Genomic DNA, 27316 nt, shown 5'->3' with positions numbered 1-27316 from the left:
ACCGGTCAGTGCCCATCAGTGCCGCCTATCAGTGTCAATCAGTGCTGCATATCAGTGCCGCCTATCGGTGCCCATCAGTGCTGCATATCAGTGCTGCCTATTGGTACCCATCAATTCTACATATCAGTGCCTCCTCATCAGTGCCAATCAGTGCCACGTTATCAGTGCCACCTTATCAGTGCTAACTCATCGGTGCTCATCAGTGCCGCCTCATCAGTGCCCGTCAGTGAAGGAGAAAACTAAATTTTATGACAGAAACTAAGAAAAAAATTTTTTTTCAAAAATGTCAGTCTTTTGTTTAGCAAAAAATAAAAACCCCAGGGGTAGTCAAATACCACCAAAAGAAAGCTCCATTTGTGGGAAGAAAATGATAAAAATGTAGTTTGGGTGCAGTGTTACATGACTGCGCAATTGTCATTCAAAGTGCGACAGCACTGAAAGCTGAAAATTGTCCTGGGCAGGAAGGGGCGAATGTGCCTGGTATTGAAGTGGTTAAGAACATTTTAGGCTATCATATCATGCTCTAAACATTATTTCCATGTGCAATTCCCTGTTTCTAGCACCACTAATGATTTTGACGGTCTCTGTTGTCTGTAACCTATAGTGAATTTGATTTTGTGAGTATTTCTTTCTGAGCGCTAAAGTGAATTCATTTTTTTTTTGCTAATTTACACGGTTTTGGACAATTTGTGACCATTTATTCGTGCATTTGCATATTCGCTCTATAGTAAATAAACCCCTGTGTGTCATTAGGAAGGAGCCTGTGCAGCCCAAGGTGGTTATTTTGTTTGTTTGCCACAAAGCTGAATAAAATAATGTGGTGAGTCTGTGTGGAGACAGGCTCAGGGACTACAGAGTCTGGATGTTCGGGATGCTGAAAAACTTCTGTTGTGTCATTGTGATGCTGAAAACCCTACAAGGGTAACTTTCTGTTCCTTTTTAACTTTACTTTTAAATAAAAGTGGGCAAAAAGCCCTGAAAAGTACCTCACTGGCTGGACTGAAATTCCTGAAAAATTGAGTAAACCCCCACATTTCATATAAAAGAATCTGAAATCCAAGCCATAAAATCATGCTTAAGGGCCCATTCACATCATGTCCATTGGGCTGCATTGATCAACACAGACCCAACATGATGACAACTTAAAATCCATTGTTTTAAGTAGGCCCAGTTCACACCAATGCACTGTGCTGACATGTAACTATAGAAAAATACTGCATTTAAAGGGTTATTTCACCTTCTGAGAAAAAATGTAAAGGTGATTTAACACCAGTCACCAAGGTGATCCTGAGCTGTCAGGGCTCCCGCAGCTGGTTCAGCAGTCCCGGGACTTGAAATCCCTGCTGTTTCACTCTCAGCACTGACAAGATGAACCAGATGGATTCTAATTGGACAGCACCAACCATGTGAGTTAGGAATTTCATAGAAAATAAAAAACACTTTAAAAAAACGGAGGCCCACTGCAAATGTATCACCGGTCTGACTTGGCCCTAAGGCTACCCTGTGCAATGAGTGAGAAGGCTGCTTCCGTAAATTCACTACAAAGCAAATGTTGTCACCCTGTTACAGGAAGTAGAAAAATAAAAGATCAACTCACAGGATCAACAGGTAATAAAATGTAAGAAAAAGAGAAAATGGGTATTGGGACTTTAAATGAGGTATGGATATGTGTGTAGGATTATCTAGGATACCTAAAATAGGTTAGCTATCACAGTCCCAAAAGGGGAGATCTAGGTAACCAAAAGGAATTGCTGAATATTAAATCCAATAGATTGAATTAAATTAATGAACAAATTAATATCTAATGTATCATAATATATAATACATGAATCATGCAGAGAAAAGCATAATATGGGTAGTGGTAATCATATTGACATATTTAATATTAATATTGGATAAACATATTGGTGCAAGCAATCACAGTAGGTAAATTGAATGAACACACAGATCAAGTGAAACATTGTTATCCTAAAAAATGTAGACAATAAAAACAGTTGATGAAATGTATCATTTAGGGCAAGCTTGACTTGGCATCCCTGAGTGTAGACTTGACGCGTTTCATGGCCTTTACAGCCAATCATCAGGAGTAGGATGCATATAAGTAGGGGTTAGAGAGTAAAATAAAATGACAAACCCCCTCTCCCCCAATCATGGACTCTCCAACGCATAAGGAGGACCGGAGAGGAGGTAACGGGAAACAAAGGCCAAGGGGAGAAACGGACAGCCACAGAGTTATGCACATATAGAACAAAATATTACAGCGCACACATGCAAAAAAGACATTAACCTCCTGCAAGGCTATTTAAAACACCTAGACATTATTAGTGTCCTGCTGTGTCATAGGTGGAGACCTTTAGTTCTCCCATATAGAGGAGTGTATGGCTCCCATGGTTCAGAGAAGCAGGATCTCCCAGTCTATGGGTAGCGTAGGACCCACTAACCATGGGGTACTTTGTCGCAGTAGGTGGGCTTAAGCACCATATAGCAATATGGTGTGACCAAATCCCCATATTTTTTTATTTTTTTTTTTTTTTAATGTTTAGGTGTTTTAAAAAGCTTTGCAGGAGGTAAATGTCTTTTTTGCATGTGTGCGCTGTAATATTTTGTTCTGTTGTATGGTCTTATGGCTGCACCATCTTTAATGCATCTGTTAGGGTGTGCCCCCCAAATATCTTGTTTGTATGCACATATAGGACACACGTCAGATTCTAAAAAAGTAAAATAGGAATGGGTTGGTGATAGGAATTGGTAATAAACTGAAAATCACAAAATAGGAAAAAATGTTTTTTGGAAATTCCAAGGATAGGACCAACCTGGTTACCTGAAGTGTGGATGGACCCATGGAACCTCTCCCCGCGTTGGAATGTGTGGAGTGCAATGGCAACTCGTCCCGGTCTTATGTGTCCCTGGGCTGGGGCGTGTCCACGCCAATCTAGCAGGTCACCTAGACCCTACACATTATAACGACCATATACTCAGTTTTAGATCTCTAAGTCTCTAAGTCTCTAAGTTCTAATAGTTATCATCATCATTTTTTTGGGCTCCAGATTCTTAATTTTCATTCTTAGATAACAGGCTATTAATATTTTTGTCTCTGTTTTTCCACCTCTTTGACATTTTGAGCTGTTCAGCTCTTTCTCTCATTCCTTTTGGCTCACCCAGCCCATTGGTTGGGAGGTCCTGTCAATGTTTGTCTCTCTTTCCCTGGGGTGCGCCCAGCTCCCCCCCACGCCCGTCTCCACAAGGCGATGGGGGGTGGGGCCAGACCTCGGCGCATCGGCGTCATGCCAGCACGCCGCACGCACGATGTCCAGTGACGCCAGTTTGTTGTGCTAGTTCTTTTCCATCTCATGTAGCGTGGGGGATGGGATGAACTCCCGCTGAGGTTCTTGTACCTTATCCACACTTCAGGTAACCAGGTTGGTCCTATCCTTGAAATTTCCAAAAAAACATTTTTTCCTATTTTGTGATTTTCAGTTTATTGTCAAGTCTCATCACCCACCCATTCCTATTTTACTTTTTTGGAACCTGACGTGTGTCCTGTATGTGCATACCTCACACTCACCTTATGCGTTGGAGAGTCCATGATTGGGGGAGAGGGGGGTTCATCCCTGCCTCAACCCCGGGGGGAGACAGCGCATTCGAGACCACCACCATACTCCAATATGGGGACATACTTGGGCTTTGCCATAGGTAATGTATAAATGTTCTTATCCTGCTCTCTTTTGAAAGCATGACATATTAGTAGAGACTTGATTGACCTATGTATCCATTCATTTTATTTTACTCAATAGCCCCTACTTATGCATCCTACTCCTGATGATTGGCTGTAAATGCCATGAAACGCGTCAAGTCTACACTCAGGGATGCCAAGTCAAGCTTACCCTAAATTATGAATTTCATCAACTGTTTTTATTGTCTACATTTATTAGGACAACAATGTTTCATTTGATCTGTATGTTCATTCAATTTACCAACTGTGATTGCTTGCACCAATATGTTTATCCAATATTAATATTAAATATGTCAATATGATTACCACTACCCATATTATGCTTTTCTCTGAATGATTCGTGAATTATATATTATGATACATTAGATATTAATTTCATTTAATCTATTGGATTTAATATTCAGCAATTCCTTTTGGTTACCTAGATCTTCCATTTTGGGACTGTGATAGCTAACCTATTTTAGGTATCCCAGATAATTCTACACACATATCCTTTAAAGTCCCAATACCCATTTTCTCTTTTTCTTCTATTTACAGGGATGGAGGCAAGTGTATGTTGCGTTTGGGTCAAAACAAGTCACTTCTTGTATTATATGTTTACAGGGTGGAAGACACCCATTGCCTCGGTGACCTGCTAGACCTTACACATTATAACAACCATATACTCAGTTTTAGATCTCTGAGTCAATCAATACTTTGGCATTTCTTCTCATAGTTATCATCATCATTTTTTTTTGGCTCCAGATTCTAAATTTTCATTCTTAGATAACAGGCTATTAATATTTCTGTCTCTGTTTTTCCACCTCTTTGACATTTTGAGCTGTTCAGCTCTTTTTCTCATACCTTTTGGCTCGCCCAGCCCATTGGTTGGGAGGTCCTGTCAATATTTGTCTTTCTTCCCCGCGGTTGCAAAGCGGCCAGCTCCTCCCCCCCCCGTCTCCACATGGCGATGGGGGATGGGGCCGGACCTCAGCGCATTGGTGTCATGCCAGCACGCCGCATGCACAATGTCCAGTGACGCCGGTTTGTTGTGCTAGTGCTTTTTCATCTCGTGTGGCGTGGGATGAACTTCCACTGAGGTTCTTGTCCCTTAGGCGGGGGTTCTTGCTCCGTCCCACCACGCGGCCATTACGATGACGCATGACGTTGGCGTGGACACGCCCCAGCCCAGGGACACATAAGACGGGGACGAGTTGGCAGTGCACTCCACACATTCCAACATGAGGAGAGGTTCCATGGGTCCATCCACACTTCAGGTAGCCAGGTTTGTCCTATCCTTGGAATTTTCAAAAACATTTTTTCCTATTTTGTGATTTTCAGTTTATTGCCTATTCCCATCACCCACCCATTCCTATTTTACTTTTTTAGAACCTGACGTGTGTCCTATATGTGCATACCTCACACTCTGATATAATACAGAAAGTGCAGCGCTGGACATATGAAGTGAATGGTGAAATATTACTAAACCATGTAATAAAAATTAATCAACAGCAATGTATACAAATAGTGACCTATAAATATAGGTAATAAATTACTTATGACCGTGAGCATATAAATATAGGTAGTGAATTACTTATGACCGTGAGCATATGGAATTACAGAAAAAAATTCCTGGAAATAAAACTTTTAAAGGTGCATAAAAGTCCAAAGCAATATTTTTCGTGCAATGTGAGTTTCAGGGGTGCATCTTCGATAATCGGTGTTGCCCACCACCGGATAGGTGAATGAATAAAAGGCTTACCAGAAAGCCTGTGACCGCCCTTATTCAGGGGGGTCAAAACAGGCTTAGCAGATATGGGGGGACCACCACACGGATACTCCGGTTGGCACCTGATGGATCAATGGGTCAAGACTCCTTGCCAGGTAGTTCTCCAGCCGACAACCACTGTGGATGTTCTCCCGACTCCTGTCCTCTCATGGGGCAGACTTGAAGCTCCCACGGATTCAGTGCAGGAATGGTGTAATATAAAGTTGCCAAAAAAGGGAATAAAGAAAAAATGCTCCGCTGGTACAGATAACTTTGGGTTTGCTTTATTGATCTCAAGCATTAAAAGCAAAAAAAACAGAATAAAACAAACAAGATAAAAAAACGACACTACCGCCGTTTGTTTAAAGATCGCGCATGCGCGGTGCGTGCAATGTTGTGACCCTACGGCCGTTTCGTCACAACTGACGTCATCAGGGGTACCCCTGATGACGTCAGTTGTGACGAAATGGCCGTAGGGTCACAACATTGCACGCACCGCGCATGCGCGATCTTTAAACAAACGGCGGTAGTGTCGTTTTTTTATCTTGTTTGTTTTATTCTGTTTTTTTTTGCTTTTAATGCTTGAGACCAATAAAGCAAACCCAAAGTTATCTGCACCAGCGGAGCATTTTTTCTTTATTCCCTTTTTTGGCAACTTTATATTACACCATTTCCTGCACTGAATCCGTGGGAGCTTCAAGTCTGCCCCATGAGAGGACAGGAGTCGGGAGAACATCCACAGTGGTTGTCGGCTGGAGAACTACCTGGCAAGGAGTCTTGACCCATTGATCCATCAGGTGCCAACCGGAGTATCCGTGTGGTGGTCCCCCCATATCTGCTAAGCCTGTTTTGACCCCCCTGAATAAGGGCGGTCACAGGCTTTCTGGTAAGCCTTTTATTCATTCACCTATCCGGTGGTGGGCAACACCGATTATCGAAGATGCACCCCTGAAACTCACATTGTACGAAAAATATTGCTTTGGACTTTTATGCACCTTTAAAAGTTTTATTTCCAGGAATTTTTTTCTGTAATTCCATATGCTCACGGTCATAAGTAATTCACTACCTATATTTATATGCTCACGGTCATAAGTAATTTATTACCTATATTTATAGGTCACTATTTGTATACATTGCTGTTGATTAATTTTTATTACATGGTTTAGTAATATTTCACCATTCACTTCATATGTCCAGCGCTGCACTTTCTGTATTATATCTAGTTTTTTGTACCCTTATATTGGGGTTATAGTGCATAGCAGCAGGACCTTTTTTACTTCATCACAATTTTTATGCACCTAGCGCAATTTCTTTGTTTTTTTGATACCTCACACTCTGGCATGTTGCTGTGGCTGTCCGTTTCTCCCCTTGGCCTTTGTTTCCCGCCACCCCCTTTCCGGTCCTCCTTATGCGTTGGAGAGTCCATGATTGGGGAAGAGGGGGGATTGTCAACACCGGGGGAGACAGCGCATTCGGGACCACCACCATACTCCAATATGGGGACATACTTGGGCTTTGCCATAGGTAATGTATAAATGTTCTTATCCTGCTCTCTTTTTAAAAGCATGTCATATTAGCAGAGACTTGATTGACCTATTTATCCATTCATTTTATTTTACTCTCTAGCCCCTACTTATGCATCCTACTCCTGATGATTGGCTGTAAACGCCATGAAACGCAATGAGTCTACACTCAGGGATGCCAAGTCAAGCTTGCCCTAAATTATGAATTTCATCAACTGTTTTTATTGTCTACATTTTTTAGGATAACAATGTTTCACTTGATCAGTATGTTTATTCAATTTACCAACTGTGATTGCTTGCACCAATATGTTTATCCAATATTAATATTAAATATGTCAATATGATTACCACTACCCATAGTATGCTTTTCTCTGCATGATTCATGTATTATATATTATGATACATTAGATATTAATTTGTTCATTAATTTAATTTAATCTATTGGATTTAATATTCAGCAATTCCTTTTGGTTACCTAGATCTCCCCTTTTGGGACTGTGATAGCTAACCTATTTTAGGTATCCTAGATAATTCTACACACATATCCATTCCTCATTTAAAGTTCCAATACCCATTTTCTCTTTTTCTTCTATTTATAGGGATGGAGGCATGTGTATGTTGCATTTGGGTCAAAACAAGTCACTTCTTGTATTATTAGGTAATAAAATGTGTTACAGGGAGAACTCAGAAAAAAAACAGGCTGCTGTGATATGCTACTGGCAGATTGTATCATATATGCCTTTTTTTTATTTTGCCCATAGTTTCACTTCAAGTTCAGGTAACATCTATATAATGTAAGCCCATTTAGAAGAGAAATAATTGCTGGGCTGATATTATAAGTATTCTGTAAAGAAATGTATAAACATATAAACAAAAAGGCTTCTCAATGACACTGGATTCTGTGTAATTTGGACCGTCGTGTCTGTGTGAATAGAAGACAGGATGAATATATCCCCTTTGTCCTTCCACTTCACTGCAAGTAGTTCCTCATTGCGCAAGCAGGCTTTCTCGCCCTTTCTAAGTCGGATGTTAATGAGCCATTGGGGGAAGCCCCTGCTATTAGATTGCATATTGCCACAGTAGCCAATTACTTGATTGAACTAATATCTAAAAAGTGGCATGCTTGCATTAAAGTCGTTCATGTACAAATGATACTCCTTACAGAACAAGGGTGACACCAAGTCCCATACTATCTTTCCACTACTCCCCGTGTAATCTGGGCATTCAGGGGGCTCCACTTTATTGTCTTTTCCTCAAATTCTAAAAAGATATGTATAGCTTGTGGCCCTCTCACCCCATATCTGGCACACTTGCTGGGGAGATATTGCTTGACTACAAGCCTGCCAGTAAATTGTACTAGGAACTGGTCTGTGCAGATGTTTTGTTGCGGTGTACACAAATCTGCAAGTTTTTGGGAAAGGTAACTTACGAGGGGTTGAAGTTTGTAGAGTCGATCATAGTCAGGATTACCATGAGGAGGACAGAGGGTATTGTCTCTGAAATGCATGAAAAGCATTACATGCTCATATCTGTGCCTGGCCATTGCAGCACAGAACATAGGCATATGACAAATCAGGTTTGTGGACCAATATGGCCGCAATTCATCTGTTTTGTATTGCCAATGTTAAGGGTTAGGCCCAAAAAAGTCTTAATTTCAGAAAGGTCTCCACTCGAATGGCCTGGCAAGGAATGAATCTGGCTTGGTGGTGATTTATTGTTGGGCACAAACGTTAGTTTGGTCCACAATCAAATTAAACAGGTCTTTGTTGAAAAAAAGCTCAAAAAAGTCAAGGAGGGTTGTTAAGTTTGCGGTTTCCACCTGAACCTCGGGCTGGGATGTGAATGGGGGGATAACAGGTGCTGCTGAATCTGGGGGAAGCCAATTAGTGTTTTCAAGCACCTCTGGAAGGCTACTATGGGCTCTATGCCTGTGCTTGAATTCTTGGTGGTTGCATTTGCATTCTACTACTAGGGCTAGCCACCCCACCAACTTGTACTGTACTTCTGGTGCCCACCATTTCACCATAAGATATTGCAGTGCTGGTATCTAAAAGGCCAGGATGTACTAAGCCACTGGTACTTGCCAGATCACCAAATAGTAGTGCAGCACTAGTACTGGCAATCTGCTGCATATGAACATAATCATGTGTTTCTAGCACCTCAGCAATATGAGGCCAGGTACACGTGATCTTAGCAGGGACCTCTTCTCCATCATCTGAGCTACCTGTCAGGGTGCCGCTGCTTTCTACAGGTTCGTTTATGAGGCGGATTCTATCAGTGAGGCTTCCCATTGGCTTTCATCTGACATGCTTAGAATCCTGTAGTGTACCTTTTTTGCGACATTTTGGACAGGGCTGCCATCAAGGGGGGACAGCCAATACAATTGTAAGGGGCCCGAGCATCTGGAGGGGCCCAACCAGGCTAGGAGAAGGCAGGAGCGGGAGAAGGGGAGCCGTGTTGTGCACTATAGAACCGATCTTGGTAGCCTCTGCTGCTCTTTGTCATTGAGCTCAGACATCAAGCTCTTTACTGCCACCTCTGGCTACTATGTGCATGTGCACCCCTTGTGTGAGCTGCCTGTACTGTGCTATATACTGTGATTAGCTGCAGCTCTTCTGTGTCTCAGCAACATGTCAGCTTTGTGGAAACAAGAGCTGGGACTAGGAAGAAAAATTCTTCTTTACAAGTAGGGGCTGTGAAGAAAAGGGAGGGGGCTGTTTTTGTGTTTACAGATGTGTATATGTGGGGGGGCTGACATATATATAGGAGTGAGGGGGTCTGACATATATATACAGAAGTGGGGGGGGCTGACATATATACAGGAGTGAGGGGGGCTGACATATACACAGGAGTGAGGGGGGCTGACATATATACAGGTGTGAGGGGGGCTGACATATGTACAGGCGTGAGGGGGGCTGACATATATACAGGTGTGAGGGGGGCTGACATATATACAGGCCTGAGGGGGGCTGACATATATACAGGAGTGAGGGGGGCTGACATATATACAGGAGTGAGGGAGACTAACATATATTCAGAAGTGGTGGGGCTGACATATATACAGGAGTGGGGGGCTGACATATATACAGGAGTGAGGAGAGCTGACAAATATACAGGAGTGAGTGGGGCTGGCATATATACAGGAGTAAGGGGGTGACATATATACAGGTGTGAGGGGGGCTGACATATGAACAGGAGTGAGGGGGGCTGACATATATGCAGGTGTGAGGGGGCTGACATATATACAGGAGCAAGGAAGGCTGACATATATACAGAAGTGAGGGGGGCTGATATATATACAGGAGTGACGGGTGGCTGACATATATACAGGAGTGAGGGGCCAATCACAGCGACGCTTTACTATGTGATCAGCTGTGTCCAGTCACAGCTGATCACATGTAACCAGACTTGCCGATTACCGACAGCCCTCCCACGCTGTGTCTGTGTGAGGAAAAGAGAGCTGATAACCAGCAAGGCTGCCAGCACATTGTTTACACTGATAATCAGGGCACTGATCATTAGTACAGACTCACCAGTGCAGATTATCAGTGCCCATCAGTGCCACCTATCAGTGCCGCCAAATCAGTGCCTCCTCACGAGTGCCCATCAATGTCACCTCATCAGTGCCATTAGTGCAGCCTCTTCAGTGCAACCTTATCAGCGCACATCAGTGAAGAAGAAAAATTACTTATTTGTAAAATTTTGTAACAGAAACTAAGAAAAACTATTTGTTTTCAAAATTTTCTGGCTTTTTCCGTTTGTTTAGCAAAAAATAAAAAACCCAGTGGTGATTAAATACCACCAAAAGGAAGCACTGTCTGTTTAAAACAAATGGTACAAATTTAATTAGGGTATAGTGTTGCATGACCACACATTTGTAATTCAAAGTGTGACAGCTCTGAAAGCTGAAAATTGGCAGGGCAGGAAGGGGGTAAAAGAATGGATGCGGACTCGTGTAGGTGGGCCATCATCCCTTGTAAACTATACAAAAAAGAGAACCTCTATTGTGGGATTTGAAAGGCAATGAAAAAGTTATTTTTTTAAAAAAAAATCATTTATTAACAACATAGAAAAATTCATAGAAAAATTCAAGCATATGACATGTGACTATAAAAACATTGTATATTGAAATAGAGTGGAAGGTGATACTTAATCCAACGCGTTTCAAAATTTAATGGTAGTTAACATCTTCATCAGGGATATTGTATCACTTATCTATAGATAATCAAAAAAATACAATATTTATATATATATATATATCTACATGTAAGAATCATGTTCAATACACATAATTGAGGGCATACAAAAACGATGACTTACTTTTCAGTACAAAATTAGACAGATAACAGATGCATTCCCCATAGTAACAGCAGGGAGGGTCCTATAAAACCAAAGTAACCCCTCTTCTCTACAGGAAGGCTGGATATAGTGCAGATTATACCAATATTGGCACTTGAAGACATATAAACTGGGTACTCTATAATATAAAAACAATAATCAGGGCTGAACTAAAGATCCTCATTTGCCAACATTCGTTGGCAGAGAGTACTTAAACAAACAGGGCCAAATTCCGGTCCAATATCGGTCAGAGGCCTGAAAACGAAAGGTACACCTGTGGTGCTGTAACTTCTTCAGCAACCATGCTGAAGAGAAGAATGGCGCCAAATACCTTCCTCGGCATCCTTTTCTGTGATGGTAGAGCGTCATCATGATGCTCCTCGTCATCCACGATGACGTGGCACGCCTCAGTGCGCCGCGTCATTACACGCTCCCCGTGGTCCACAATGACGCAAGACACAAGGGCACACCGCCTCATAGATGGCATTGTGAGATGCCAGTGCACACACCAGAGCGCACCTCGTCATCAGTGGTACACACTGCAATCACAGCGATGCGCCCGCCTCAGCCTGCCTAAGCAGGCTGGACGTGATGCAGCACCGGAAGTACGACCCCAGGTGTCTCCCGGATGTAAACATCCAGGGGTACCGGCTGTCAATGGTGTGTAAAAAAGGGGGCCCATGGAGACACGGAACAGAAGATGCTGTAAACATGCAGCATCTTCCTAGGGCCAGAACTCCATGCCCCCGGACAAACATCCGGGGCATAGGGCATGGTCCAAATGAAGGACTAAAACTGCCGACACTACTAGCCTCTGGATGTGGCAAAATACCATCTCACGAGGATACAATGGGCCCCATATGTCAAGGACATAGGGGCCCCTTTGTGCCGGGTAGAGAAGAGGGGGGGAGGGTTTTTAATTTGGAAGACCCAGACCACCACTGTCCTAAACAAGGACAAAAAAGGAGGGGATAACCCCTGCTGATTGCCATATGGGAGATGCAGTTCTGCTATACATATTAGACAAATACCTAGTGTTATCATAATAATGAACTAACCTTTCCTTTTCATGTGGCATCCTGATCCTTTTAAGGGGATATCGCCATTGAAGGGAAGGGAAGACATAAAGACATATTGGTAATTGTGTCAAAATATAATAAACCCAATATATATGTGGCACTTGGGGTCGTACTTCCTGTGCTGCGTCACGTCCAACCTCCCTAGGCGGGCTGAGGCGGGCACATCGCTGTGATTGCTGTGTGTACCACTGATGACGCGGTGCGCTCTGGTGTGCGCACTGGTGTCTCACAATGCCATCTATGACGCGGTGTGCCCTTGCATCTCGTGTCATCGTGGACCACGGGGAGCGTGTAATGACGCCTCAGCGTGCCACGTCATCGTGGATGATGAGGAGCGTCAGGATGACGCTCTACCATCACAGAAAAGGACGCAGAGGAAGGTATTTGGCGCCATTATTCCCTTCAGCATGGTTGCTGAAGGAGTTACAGCACCACAGGTGTACCTTTCGTTTTCAGGCCTCTGACCGATATTGGACCGGAATTTGGCCCTGTTTGTTTAAGTACTCTCTGCCAACGGATGCTGGCAAATGAGGATCTTTAGTTCAGCCCTGATTATTGTTTGTATATTATAGAGTACCCGGTTTATATGTCTTCAAGTGCCGATTTGGGATAATCTACACTATATCCGGCCTTCCTGTAGAGTAGAGGGGTTACTTTTGTTTTATTGGACCCTCCCTGCTGTTATTATGGGGAATGTATCTGTTATCTGTCTAATTTTGTACTGAAAAGTTAGTCATCATTTCTGTATGCCCTCAGTTAGGTGCATTGAACATGATTCTTACATGTAGATCCTAAATATTGCATGTTTTGATTTTCTATAGATAAGTGATACAATAACCCTGATGAAGATGTTAACTACCATTACATTTTGGAACGCGTTGGATTAAGTATCACCTTCCATCCTATTTCAATATACAATGTTTCTATGTTGTTAATAAATGATTTTTTTTTTTTTTTAATTTACTTTTTCGTTGCCTTTAAATTCCCACAATAGAGGTTCTTTTGGAAGGGGGTAAAAGTGCCTGGTATATAAATCCTGAATAATAATGATGATAATAATAATAATATTGAAGTGGTTAAAGTAGAACTAAACCCACTGATTGAACTACTTCTTTAAACAGCAGCTACAGTACATTCAAGGCATGCTTTGAGTGATAATTGTTACAGTTACTAGTGTGTTTATGTTAGCTCTCAACAGAACAAAGGCTAAGATGGCAGCTTCCTTGGCTGTTAAGGATAGGAGCATTTAGCTTCTGGAACTCTGGAAGTTGTGGCAGACAAAGGACTAGTCAACAGTACTGTGTCTCTGTGCGGAAGCGTCCTTCTTAGTTGAGCATGGCTTTTGCTTCCTTATATCAGGACCTTCAAGGAGAATAATGAGCAGCACAGAATTGACATCACCAAATCTCATTCCAAAGCCCCTCAAACAAACTTTGGGGTCTTCAAAAAGTTTCTGCACTTTTATATTTTCGTTGGAAACAATGAGGAAAGTGATGTATTCTGTTTTTTTTAAAAGTTTAAAAAATGCAGAAACTTTTTTAAGAACCCTCGTATAAGGCTGCAAGCACAGAAGTGCCTAGGCATAATTACAGTGCCTTGAAAAAGTATTCATATCCCTTAAAATTTTACACATTTGGCGGTGCGATGCAGGACTGCAGCTCTCCTTAGCATGTATGCCGGCCACGGAGAGAAAAAGCACAATCTGCAGCGCTAAATCACGGACTTTACACCCGACTTTAACCAGCACCCCTGCTGGACACCCTCGTGCATGCCATCGGGTAAAAGAGCATGTGGTCGCCAGCCCCAGCACTCCCTAACCACCTATTTACTCCGCACAATGGACAAGTACAGGATATCTCAAGATGGCGCCCGCTCCTCTCCTCAGACCTCAGCCTCCTGCTGCCTCGTGTGATTTTCTGGAGAAAGCTATAGCATGACAGTACCCCTCTCAATTCACAAAAGCAGATCTAGATGCTAGCCTGTCAGCTATATACAGTCAGGTCCATAAATATTGGGACATCGACACAATTCTAATCTTTTTGGCTCTATACAATACCACAATGGATTTGAAATGAAATTAACAAGATGTACTTTAAGATGTACTGCAGACTTTCAGCTTTAATTTCAGCATTTTTTAATGTTGCAGAAGACAAAGATCTACTGGTCAAATTAGGATTGTTAGATTCGGAATCAAATCCAAGACCTCCATCCATTCCACAATCATCACCTATTTGGGCTATCCCCTTCTCAAGACGTGATCAACGAAGATTGAGACAATACTTCAGAATTATGGTCCCATAAATGGACAATTTATATATCTTTAAATCAGGTGAACAGTGTAGGAATTACAACAGTTTGTATATGTGCCTGTGTGTCCCTCATTATCCCATTTACAAGGAGCTGATACAAGGTCCAGAGTTCATTTCAAGTGTGCTATTTGCATTTGGAATCTGTTGCTGTCAACTCTCAATATGCGATCCAAAGAGCTGTCACTATCAGTGAAGCAAGCCATCATTAGGCTGAAAAAACAAAACAAACCCATCAGAGAGATAGCAAAAACATTAGGTGTGGCCAAATCAACTGTTTGGAACATCCTTAAAAAGTAAGAACGCACCGGTGAGCTCAGCAACACCAAAAGACACAGAAGACCACGGAAAACAACTGTAGTGGATGACCGAAGAATTATTTCCCTGGTGAAGAAAACACCTTTCACAACAGTTGGCCAGATCAAGAACACTCTCCAGGAGGTAGGTGTATGTGTGTCAAAGTAAACAATCAAGAGAAGACTTCACCAGAGTGAATGCAGAGGGTTCACCACAAGATGTAAACCATTGGTGAGCCTAAAAAACAGGAAGGCCAGATTAGAGTTTGCCAAACAACATCTAAAAAAGCCTTCACAGTTCTGGAACAACATCCTATGGACAGATGAGACCAAGATCAACTTGTACCAGAGTGATGGCAAGAGAAGAGTATTGAGAAGGAAAGGAACTTCTCATGATCCAAAGCATACCACGTCATCAGTGAAGCATGGTGGTGGTAGTGTCATGGCGTGGGCATGTTTGGCTGCCAATGGAACTTTTTCTGTTGTATTTATTGATGATGTGACTGCTGACAAAAGCAGCAGGATGAATTCTGAAGTGTTTCGGGCATTATCTGCTCATATTCAGCAAAATGCTTCAGAACTCATTGGACGGCGCTTCACAGTGCAGATGGACAATGACCCGAAGCACACTGCGAAAGCAACCAAAGAGTTTTTTAAGGGAAAGAAGTGAAATGTTATGCACTGGCCACGTCAATCACCTGACCTGAATCCGATTGAGCATGCATTTCACTTGCTGAAGACAAAACTGAAGGCAAAATGCCACAAGAACAAGCAAGAACTGAAGACAGTTGCTGTAGAGGCCTGGCAGAGCATCACCAGGGATGAAACCCAGCGTCTGGTGATGTCTATGCGTTCCAGACTTCAGGCTGTAATTGACTGCAAAGGATTTGCAACCAAGTATTAAAAAGTGAAAGTTTGATGGATGATTGTTAATCTGTCCCATTACTTTTGGTCCCTTAAAAAGTGGGGGGCACATATACAAACTGTTGTAATTCCTACACCGTTCACCTGATTTGGATGTGAATATCCTCAAATTAAAGCTGAAAGTCTGCAGTTAAAGCACATCTTGTTCGTTTCATTTCAAATCCATTGTAGTGGTGTATAGAGCCAAAAGGATTAGAATTGTGTCGATGTCCCAATATTTATGGACCTGACTGTATGAGAAACTAGCTAACAAGATACAATCTGAGTTGCATAAAACAACTCTTAAACATGAAATAGCTTCTCTGGGAGGGTGCACAGATATCTTAGAGACTAAACACGATGAATTGTCTCTAGCACACAATGATTTAAGGAAGGATTTTGAATTGTTAGATGAAAACCACTCATATCTTCAATCTCAGGTGGAGGACTTAGATAACAGAAATTGCAGAAACAACTTAAGGATTGTGGAATCCCTGAACTAATGCCTGCTGTGTCTAAATTGTTCTAAAACCTCCTCCCTGAGACCCCACCATCTTCATTCATTTGTTACAGAATCCACAGGGCACTCCGCCCTAAACCACCTCCAGATAAGCCTCCTTGTGATATTATTCTGTGTATGAAGGATTTTATTACAAAGGAAAATATACTAAGAGCCTCCAGAAATACACGCAGCATTGAACTGGATGGCACAAAAATCCAAATATTCCCAGATATATAACAGGCAACTCTTGAAAGAAGATGCAAAATGAAAGAAATAACATCCGTCTTGCAGTCTGCTCATATAAGATACAGATGGGGATTTACATTCAAACTGACGGCACCACGTAAACATTTTATAATGTCGCAGAAGGCAAAGATCTACTGGTCAAATTAGGATTGTTAGATTCGGAATCAAATCCAAGACCTCCATCCATTCCACAATCATCACCTATTTGGGCTATCCCCTCCTCAAGACGTGATCAATGAAGATTGAGACAATCCTTCAGAATTATGGTGCCATAAATGGACAATTTATATCCTTTAAATCTGGAGAACTTTCTATATCATCGTGTTTTTACCACTATACAGATAAAGAAGTATCAAAAGGGCAACTTTGAATGGATCACAGAGATAGATGAACAATTGCTTTGCTCAAGGAAAGAGAAATAACTTTCTTTCCCTTTTTTTGTGTGTGTTTTGTTATCGCTTAATATTCATCTCTGTCTCCAATCTACCTACCACACAGCCCAATATGCAGTTTTTCAAAAAATGTAAAGCTATATGCACGCTTAATCAGTTGTTAAAGGTTTTACATAATTGCTGAGTCTCTCCGCCTCCGCTTTTTTGACCCCCAACGTACTTCTGGAACCCATTCATGGATCAAATAGCACAGATTTTTGTGCTACTAACCATACAACTTTTGGTCTATTGTTATTGGTCTCCTCCAGCGAGTAATGGACATCATGGTCCAAGTTTAATTGCTCTAAGGTCAAGCTGGTTCACTCAGTCTGTTTTTGAGTTGTTAATTTCTAATTTTTTATTTCAGGTTTTGTAACATATTTCATTACACTAAAAGGTCTACTGTAAGTAATCAATTACTAACCTTGTTAATTCCATTTTTACTCATGATGAACACATATGGTAAAGTACCCCACATATTTTGGGACGGTTATTACACAAATCTATCTTGTAACTATGTCATTATTTTTTGCTACTTTGGTGTGCATAAGATCTTTTTTCCCCTCTTACCATTATGATAGGACTTAAGGTGGTTTCACACAATGCTCAGGGCATCAATTCACCACAGAAACGTAAGAAGGCTTTCCGCCATTATAAAAGATTAGGGGCTGATATAATTTTATTACAAGAAACCCACTTTTCTACAGCCATCCCCAAAACTCTGATAAACCAGTTTTACTGTCGACTTCTAACTCTAAATCTAGAGGAGTAGCCATCTTCAAAAAATATTCTATAGTTTTCGAAACCCAGACTATATTTAAAGACCCAGAAAGTCGTTTTTTGATATTAAAGGATCAGTTTAATCGCCATAGCCTCTGTTTATGCGCCGAATGAAGCACAATCCACTTTTTTAAACATTTCTTTGATACCCTGGACAGATACCAATTTCCACACTTGATAGTAGGGGGAGATTTTAATCTGGCAGCTCATTCGGCACTTGATAGAAGTAGAGTGGTACCATCCTCCAAAGCATTTCCCAAATCACTGAACCGTACACTAAATAATCTTCAATTGGTAGCTACATGGAGAGCTCACAATGTAGGAATTAAAGCTTACACATTTTACTCACATCCACACGATAGCTTTGCATGTCTTGATTATATCTTTTTCCCCCAGATTATTTTAGCTAACTCCTCAAAAGCAGACATTCATTCATGTCCTTGGTCTGACCACCACATTGTTTCCTTTACAACTTCACATATAGGCCTTGCCCCTACACCCTATAAATGGCGCATCAATGATTCTCTGCTAACAGATCACACGATTACACAACAGCTAACAACTCACCTTGAGGATTTTTTTGCTCATAACACAACTCCGGATATGTCTCCTAATTTTATATGGATGGCACATAAAGCTGTCATGAGAGGTCACTTAATTAATATAGCATCAGCAAATAATAAATCCAAACTAGCGGACATTAAATCTCTCACCAAAGACTTGGATCGTTTATATAACAAACATAATCAATCCCCATCTCAGAGCCTTTTAAACCAAATTCATCACAAACGTATAGCCTTAGACACATTATTGTCAGCAGATACAGAGAAGGCTCTGAGCTGGACTAAAGCAAAATTCTTACTGTACAGCAACTCTTCCTCCACCATGTTTGCTAGAAAATTAAATCAGTCAACAAAACCCTCTCATGTCTATAAACTACGTAACCCAACAGGTAATTTAGTTTCCCACCCCAAAGAAGTTCTAGAGATATTTTCAGACTTTTATAAAAAACTGCTCTCTACACCTCAAACACCACCCAAACAAACCTCTTTACACTGGCTAGAAGATATCTTACTCCCCACTCTGTCCAGCCAGAAAATTGAAGTCTGAAATGCCCCATGCTCAGACATCGAAGTAAACCGCATTATATGTTCTTTCAAAACCTCCACAGCCCCCAGACCTGATGGTTGCTCTACAACATGTTATACAAAAATTTCCCCTATTTTGGCCCCTCACCTTTCCAAATTATACAACCATATTTTACAAGGAAATCACTTTCCTAGTGAAATGCTTTTAGCAAATATGTCCCTTCTACCAAAACCCCACAAAGATAATACCACCCCACAAAATTATCGCCCAATTTGGGCATCAATAATGACCTAAAAATATTTGGCTGTTTTACTGCCAGACAGATTGGCTTCAGTCATTACCCCTTTAATCCAACCAGACCGGAATGGATTTATTCCGGGTAGACAAATCACAGACAACTTAATAAACTAATAAACAACTTAAGATTCTAATTTACATTCTAATTCGGCACTTATACTTAGCCTTGATATCCAAAAGGCTTTTGACAGCGTTAGCTGGTCTTATTTAGATTTATTACTCCCCAAATACGGTTTATGCAACTCAATTCTACACGGTTTCAGAGCTTTATATCACAATCCCCAAACACATATCAAACTCCCTCGTAATAATTCAGATTTCTTCCCATTAGGCAAGGGTGTCCACTATCCCCACTCCTTTTTGCTTTAGCCATTAAACCTTTTGCCTGTGCTATCCGGAACACTTTAAACATCAAAGGTTACACTAAGGGATCTAGTGAATTCAAACTGAGCCTAAATGCAGATGATGTACTAGTATTTCTCACTGAACCATTATTCTCCCTACCCAACCTTATTAAAGAATTAGATATATTTCATAACCTTAGTGCTTTTGGTGTAAATTTATCCAAATTCTCGGCTTTGCCCATAAATATTCCACCATTGACTACATCTTCTCTGAAAGAGAAATTTCCATTCACTTGGTGCTGTAATTCCTTTAGATATTAAGGTATTCATCTTACCCCTTTATATAAAACCCTTTTTTTCAGGCCAACTACCCATCACTATTTACTAATATTAAAACCTTGCTTAAACTATGGTGAACTTACCATATTTCATTCACAGGAAGAATAGCTGCTACCAAAAATTGTTATATTGCCCAAGCTATTTTTTTTTTTTTTAGAGCTCTCCCCCTTCTAATCCCTAAAAACATCTTAGATTCACTCCAGAGAGAAATTAACCACTTGACAACTGGGCACTTAAACCCCCTTCCTAACCAGACCAATTTTCAGCTTTTGGTGCTCTCACATTTTGAATGACAATTACTCAGTCATGCAACACTGTATCTTTATGAAATTTTTGTCCTTTTTTTCACACAAATAGAGCTTTCTTTTGGTGGTATTTAATCACTGCTGGGTTCTTTATTTTTTGCGCCGTAAAAGAAAAAAGACCGAAAAATCTGTAAAAAAATACATTTTTCTTCATTTCTGTTATAATATTTTGCAAATTAGTAATTTTTCTTCATATATTTTGGCCAAAATTTATACTGCTACATATCTTTGGTAAAAATAACCCAAATCGGTGGATATTATTTGGTCTTTGTGAAAGTTAGAGTCCAAAAGCTATGGTGCGCATATCTGAAAATTGATCACACCTGAATTACTGACGGCCTATCTAATTTCTTGAGACCCTAACATGCCAGAAAAGTACAAATACCCCCCAAATGACCCCTTTTTGGAAAGAAGACATTCCAAGGTATTTAGAAAGATGCATGGTGAGTTTTTTGAAGTTGTCATTTTTTCCCACAATTCTTTGCAAAATCAAGGTTTTTTTTTTACTTTTTTTTTTTTCCACAAAATTGTCATATTAGCAGGGTATTTCTCACAGACCGCATATGCATACCACAAATTACACCCCAAAACACATTCTGCTATTACTCCCGAGTATGGTGATACCACATGTGTGAGACTTTTACACAGCGTGGCCACATACAGAGGCCCAACATGCAGGGGAGCACCTTCAGGCGTTCTGGAGCACCCAGGCCAATTCTGACATTTCTCTCCTACATGTAAAAATCATCATTTATTAGCTAGAAAATTACTTAGAACCCCAAAACATTATATATATATGTTTTTTTAGCAAAGACCCTAGAGAATACAATGGCGGTCGTTGCAACTTTTTATCTCGCACGGTATTTGCGCAGCAATTTTTTTAACGCGTTTTTTTTTGGAAAAAAAAATGTTTTGTGCTTTACAAAAACCAAAACAGTAAAGTTAGCCCAATGTTTTTGCATAATGTGAAAGATGAAGTTACGCCGAGTAAATAGATACCCAACATGTCACCCTTCAAAATTGCACGCGCTTGTGGAATGGCGCCAAACTTTGCTACTCAAAAATCCCCATAGGCGACGCTTTAAAATTTTTTACTGGTTACATGTTTTGAGTTACAGAGGAGGTCTAGGGCCAAAATTATTGCTCTCGCTCTACCGATCGCAGCGATACCTCACATGTGTGGTTTGAACACCGTTTTCATATGTGGGCGGGACTTACGTATGCGTTCGCTTCTGCATGCGAGCACACAGGGACAGGGGCGCTTTAAAAAAAATTTTTTTTTTTTTTATTGTTCATTTTACTTTATTTATTTTAGTTTGATGCTTTTTTCCAAAAAAAAAAAAATTTTTGACCACTTTTATTCCTATTACAAGGAATATAAACATCCTTGTAATAGGAATATGGCATGACAGGTCCTCTTTACAGTGAGATATGGGGTCAATAAGACCCCACATCTCACCTCTAGGCTGGGAAGCCTGAAATTAAAAAAAAAAAAAAAAAAAGATCCTGGCTTCGATCGTAGCGGTGAGTCGGTAGAAGCACCGCAAGGCGGCGGGAAGGGGGGACGTCCCCTCTCGCCTCCCGTAAGAACGATCAAGCAGTGGAACAGCTGCTATGATTGTTCTCATGGTGTAGGGAATCGCCGGCTGAAAAAGCTTATATCTGAATGATGCCTGTAGCTGCAACCATCATTCAGATATCTCCGCACAAAGTCAAGGACGTTGTATGACGGCCAGCGGGCGGGAAGTGGTTAAAACGCTTTTTTTTTTTAACACAAAGTTGTCCATTTATACAATATTTCTACCACATAACATGTACATGCCAAAAATGACACCCCAAAATAGATTCTCCTGCTCCTCCTGAGTACGGCGATACCCCATGTGTGAGACTTCCACAGCCTGGCCACATACAGAGGCCGAGTACAGCTGAGCATGGCTCAGCATGGCAGGGTATGGCGGGGTATTGCGGAGTATGGCGGGGTATTGCGGAGTATGGCGGGGTATTGTGGGGTATTGCGGGGTATGGCGGAGTATGGCAGGGTATTGCGGAGTATGGCGGGGTATTGCGGGGTATGGCGGAGTATGGCGGGGTATTGCGGGGTATGGCGGAGTATGGCGGGGTATGGCAGAGTATGGCGGAGTATGGCGGGGTATGGCAGGGTATTGCGGAGTATGGCGGGGTATTGCGGGGTATGGCGGAGTATGGCGGGGTATGGCGGAGTATGGCGGGGTATTGCGGAGTATGGCGGGGTATGGCGGGGGCATGGCAGAGTATGGCGGGGGGCATTGCAGAGTATGGCGGGGGGCATTGCAGAGTATGGCGGGGGGCATTGCAGAGTATGGCGGGGGCATTGCAGAGTATTGTGGGGGCATTGCAGAGTATTGCACAGCATTGCAGAGTATTGTGGGGGCATTGCAGAGTATTGCAGAGTATTGTGGGGGTATTGCAGAGTATTGCACAGCATTGCAGAGTATTGTGGGGGTATTGCAGAGTATTGTGGGGGTATTGCAGAGTATTGCACAGCATTGCAGAGTATTGTGGGGGCATTGCAGAGTATTGCAGAGTATTACACAGCATTGCAGAGTATTGTGGGGGTATTGCAGAGTATTGCACAGCATTGCAGAGTATTGTGGGGGTATTGCAGAGTATTGCACAGCATTGCAGAGTATTGTGCTGGTATTGCAGAGTATTGCACAGCATTAGTAGTGAGGGATGGCTGAGCATGGATGGATGGATGTCTCTGTGCAGCGCTGTGGGCACTACACATACAGCCCACAGCGCTGCAGACATCCATACATCCCCCTCCCCGCTCACAGTGTACCGATCGGTACACAGGAGGGGAGGAGAGGAACCGGCGTCATCAGATGACGCCGGTCTGTTTACATGTGATCGCGCCGTCATTTGACGGCTCGATCACATGGTAAACGGCCGCGATCAGCGGCCATTTACCGGGATCCGTGATGCGCGGGGTCCTCTGGACCCGGCGGTCACGGATGTGTTCGGGTGCGCGCCCCAGGGGGCGCGCGAGAGGGGAATTCTGGGAGGACGTCATAGTACGTCCACCCAGAGTTATCCAACCGCCCTGCAGCCGTCATTCGGCTATGGGCCGGTTGGTAAGTGGTTAATAAATGTATTTGGCAAAACAAAAAAACCCAGATTCAGCTGCTCTCTCGTGTTTAGACCACAATCCAGCAGAGGGTTAAGTGTTCCCAATTTATGGACATACTATCTTTCAGCAAGATTCACTCAATTAGCTCAATGGTATGCTCCAGCCACACAAATACCATTGATTTTATTTGAAGAACAATCAATTCTCCCATATCAGTTACAAGGTATATTATGGTCCAGACCTGTTTTACCCCGGGGGATCGGTCCCCTAAATACAGTGGTAATTCAATAACTTCAACTATGGACTTGACATAAAGACAAATTTAATTTGGCTTCTACTACTCCTCCCCTAGTATCCTTCCTCGGAGATCCCCATTCCCCCCCCCCCTATAACAACCAAAATGCACTAAACATATGGCAATCTCGTAAACGAATTAATTTAAGATCCTTTACACTAAACAATGAATTTCATTCTTTTACGAACTTACAGACCGACTATAACCCTCCATAATCAGAACAAACAAACTAAATAAAAATTAAGCAATTTTTTCAAAAATATTATACTCTCATCCTTCAAACCCCCTTTTCATAATTTTAACAAATCTGTTTTTCCTCACCAAGAGATAGGGGAATGATCTCTCGTATATATAAAAGTTTTAATGAGTTTTCCATGACAGAAAAATCTAAACCTATGCTCCAATGGGAGACTAACCTAGACCAAACATTTTCACAAGAAGAATGGAATGTTATGACATGAAACCTACAAAAATGTACTAAAACTATCTCAGTTAGGGAATCAGCGATCAAGCTTTATACCCAGTGGTATCTAACCCCTGACAAAATTAATTCTTTCTACCCATCAACATCCCCCCTCTGTTTTAGAGGCTGCCCTGATCAAGGTACTTTTTTACATATTTTGTGGAACTGCAATCATCTCAAATCCTTATGGCAACAAACAAAAGTTAAAATAGAACAAATAACGAGTAGGACAGATGTGCCTTTTGTTCACACCCATACCAGATATACCAATTGCCTGCACTAGACTCATTCAAACTCTATTTAGTTCCATCCATTGGACCATAGCATTCAACTGGCGTGCTACCTCCATCCCATGGCCTCAGGTCATAAACAGAATGGAACAAATCAAACTCTCAGAACGCATTCATCATACACTTTTTGACACCATGCACATCTTTAAGAAAAAGTGGACATCTTGGGAAATTTCATTGCGTTAACAATTGTTCTTCCTTATATAAATTTCTATATATTCTTCTGACCTCACAAGTCATGTTTTATGACCTTTAATATATGGTAATAAAATCATTTTGTAAACAAAAAAAATTACACATTTTGTCATGTTACAACCAAAAACATAAAAATATTTTATTGGGAATTTACAGACCAACATAAAGTGGCACATAATTGTGAAGTGAAAGAAAAATTATAAATGGTTTTTACATTTTTTTACAAATAAATATCTGAAAAGTGTGTCGTGCATTTATATTCAGCCCCCGAGTCAATACTTTGTAGATCCACCTTTTGCTGCAATTACAGCTGCAAGTCTTTTTCAGTATGTCTCTACCAGCTTTGTACATCTAGAGAGTAACATTTTTGCCCATTCTTTCTTGCAAAATAGCTTGTGCAGACTCTAACAGGTTTTTTTTTCTAAGAGTGCCCTGTATTTGGCTCCATCTTACCATCAACTCTGACCAGCTTCCCTGCCCCTGCTGAAGAAAAGCACCCCCACAGCATGATGCTGCCACCACAATGTTTCACGGTGGGGATGGTGTGTTCGGTGTAATGTGCAGTGTTAGTTTTCCGCCACACATAGTGTTTTGCTTTAAGGCCAAGAAGTTCAATTATGGTCTCATCTGACCAGAGCATCTTGTTCCACATGTTTGCTGTGTCCCCCACATGGCTTCTCGCAAACTGCAAATGGGACTTCTTATGGCTTTCTTTCAACAATGGCTTTCTTCTTGCCACTCTTCCATAAAGGTCAGGTTTAAAATGCATGACTAATAGTTGTCCTGCGGACAGATTTTCCCACCTGAGCTGTGGATCTCTGCAGCTCCTCCAGATTTACGATGGGTGTCTTGGATCCTTCTCTGATTAATGCTCTCCTTGCCAGGCCTGTCAGTTTAGGTGGACGGCCATGTCTTGGTAGGTTTGCAGTTGTGCCATACTTTTCTATTTTTTGGGATGATGGATTGAACAATGCTTCGTGACATGTTCAAAGCTTGGGATTTTTTTTATAACCTAACCCTACTTTAAACTTCTCCACAACTTTATCCCTGACCTGTCTAGTGTGTCCCTTGGCCGTTGTGATGCTGTTTGTTCACTAAGGTTCTCTAAGGTTCTCTAACAAATCTCTGAGGGCTTCACAGAGCATCTGTATTTATATTGAGATTAAATTACTCACAGGTGGACTCTATTTACTAATTAGGTGACTTCTGAAGGCAATTAGGTCCACTAGATTTTAGTTAGGGGTTATCAGAGTAAAGGGGGCTGAATACAGATGCACGTTACACTTTTCAGATATTTATTTGTAAAAAAAAATTTAAAACCATTTATCATTTTCCTTTCACTTCACAATTATGTGCCACTTTGTGTTAGTCTATCACATAAAATCACAATAAAATACATTTACATTTTTGGTTGTAAAATGACAAAATGTGGAAAATTTCAAGAGGTATTGCACCTGTGATTTTTTGTAATTACAGGCATACCCCACTTATAAGTACACAATGGGACCAGAGCATGTATGTAAAACGAAAATGTACTTAAAGTGAAGCAATACCTTTTTTCACTTCTGGGGTGTCAGGGGCTGTAATGGGGGTGCCAGGGGCTGTAGAGGGGGGTCAGGGACTGTAGTGGGGGGGTCAGGGAGTGTGTTTCCAAGTAGCAGGGAATCTGAACTATCCGGGCACGAATTACTCAGCTGCAGCTTTAGCTTGAGAGCCACTTTACATACACTCACGGGTATGTCCTTACTCGCGAGTGTATGTAAAGTGAGTGTACTTAAAGTGGGGTATGCCTGTACTTTTTTCTTCAATAAAAATCTCACTGCAAAAAAAAAAATTCAAGGAGTATGATTACTTTTTCAAGGCACTATATCTCTCAGCAAGTTCATTAATATAAGATTCAAGTTTTTAAAAAAAACATATATAATGAGATGGACAGCACAGAAAAAAGTAGCGTAGTGTGAAAGAAATAAACCAAACCACCCAGTGTAAAAAACATTTTTCCATCACTGGTCTTAGCACCAAAAAAATAACCAATAAAGGGCCATAGCAAAACCGCCAAAGGGTTGCATGCGACCACTGGGCTACAGATTGGGCACCAAGGGTCTATGGTCTCTGTACACAAGTGAATGTAAAGAGGTATTAATCAACAGTAAGTGTGAAAACAATTAAAACTAATTGTGATAACTCTATAACCTAAACAAGGACCTACTGACAGAAACAAAGCCTAGGCAGGGAAACAGCCACTGCCTAGAACTACATGGAAAAAATACCATATATTTTTTACCTATGAGCTTTTTTGGAAGATTCAAACTTAAGCAGCACTCTAAGAATAATAATACGGGAGTAATTAACTAAAATAGACTCCAAGAAAAACGTAGAAATGTTTCATACCTGGATCCCGGAGAAAGCTGTTTCTCTTCCTGTATCAGGCTACGAAATAATAATACACTTTGTGGACCTTTGTATCCTGCTCACCTCTTCATCCCATCACTCATACATCAATCATTAACTGTAGATAATGAGCACAAAAAATAATTACCATTTCCACCCTGTACTTTCTTAAACAACTTGTACCCTGTGATCAGAAAGGCCAGAGAATACTCTGTTATGGAGCATATACTGTGCAATAAACATGACGTATCCTACCTAACGTAAAGCATCGCTAGGCTGTAAATGAAATGCTTCTTATCTTAGTCCTAACCCATA

At 41.4% G+C, this 27316-nt stretch overlaps 1 protein-coding gene across 1 annotated transcript in view; it reads right to left on the bottom strand.

Moving 5' to 3' along the window:
* The window catches only part of CDHR2 (cadherin related family member 2), a 245259-nt gene extending 218175 nt beyond the window's left edge, over positions 1-27084 (bottom strand). Inside the window, exon 1 of the mRNA XM_073620461.1 lies at positions 27002-27084. The gene's annotated coding sequence lies outside the window, so the exon portion shown is untranslated. The remainder of the gene's footprint in view (positions 1-27001) is intronic.
* Between the last annotated feature and the right edge of the window lie 232 nt (positions 27085-27316).

The sequence above is a fragment of the Aquarana catesbeiana genome, linkage group LG03 (assembly GCF_042186555.1).
Source record: "Aquarana catesbeiana isolate 2022-GZ linkage group LG03, ASM4218655v1, whole genome shotgun sequence".
Lineage (NCBI taxonomy): Eukaryota > Metazoa > Chordata > Amphibia > Anura > Ranidae > Aquarana > Aquarana catesbeiana.
The sequence above is the reverse complement of the archived record's forward strand: the minus strand, read 5'-3'. Positions and strand labels throughout refer to the sequence as shown.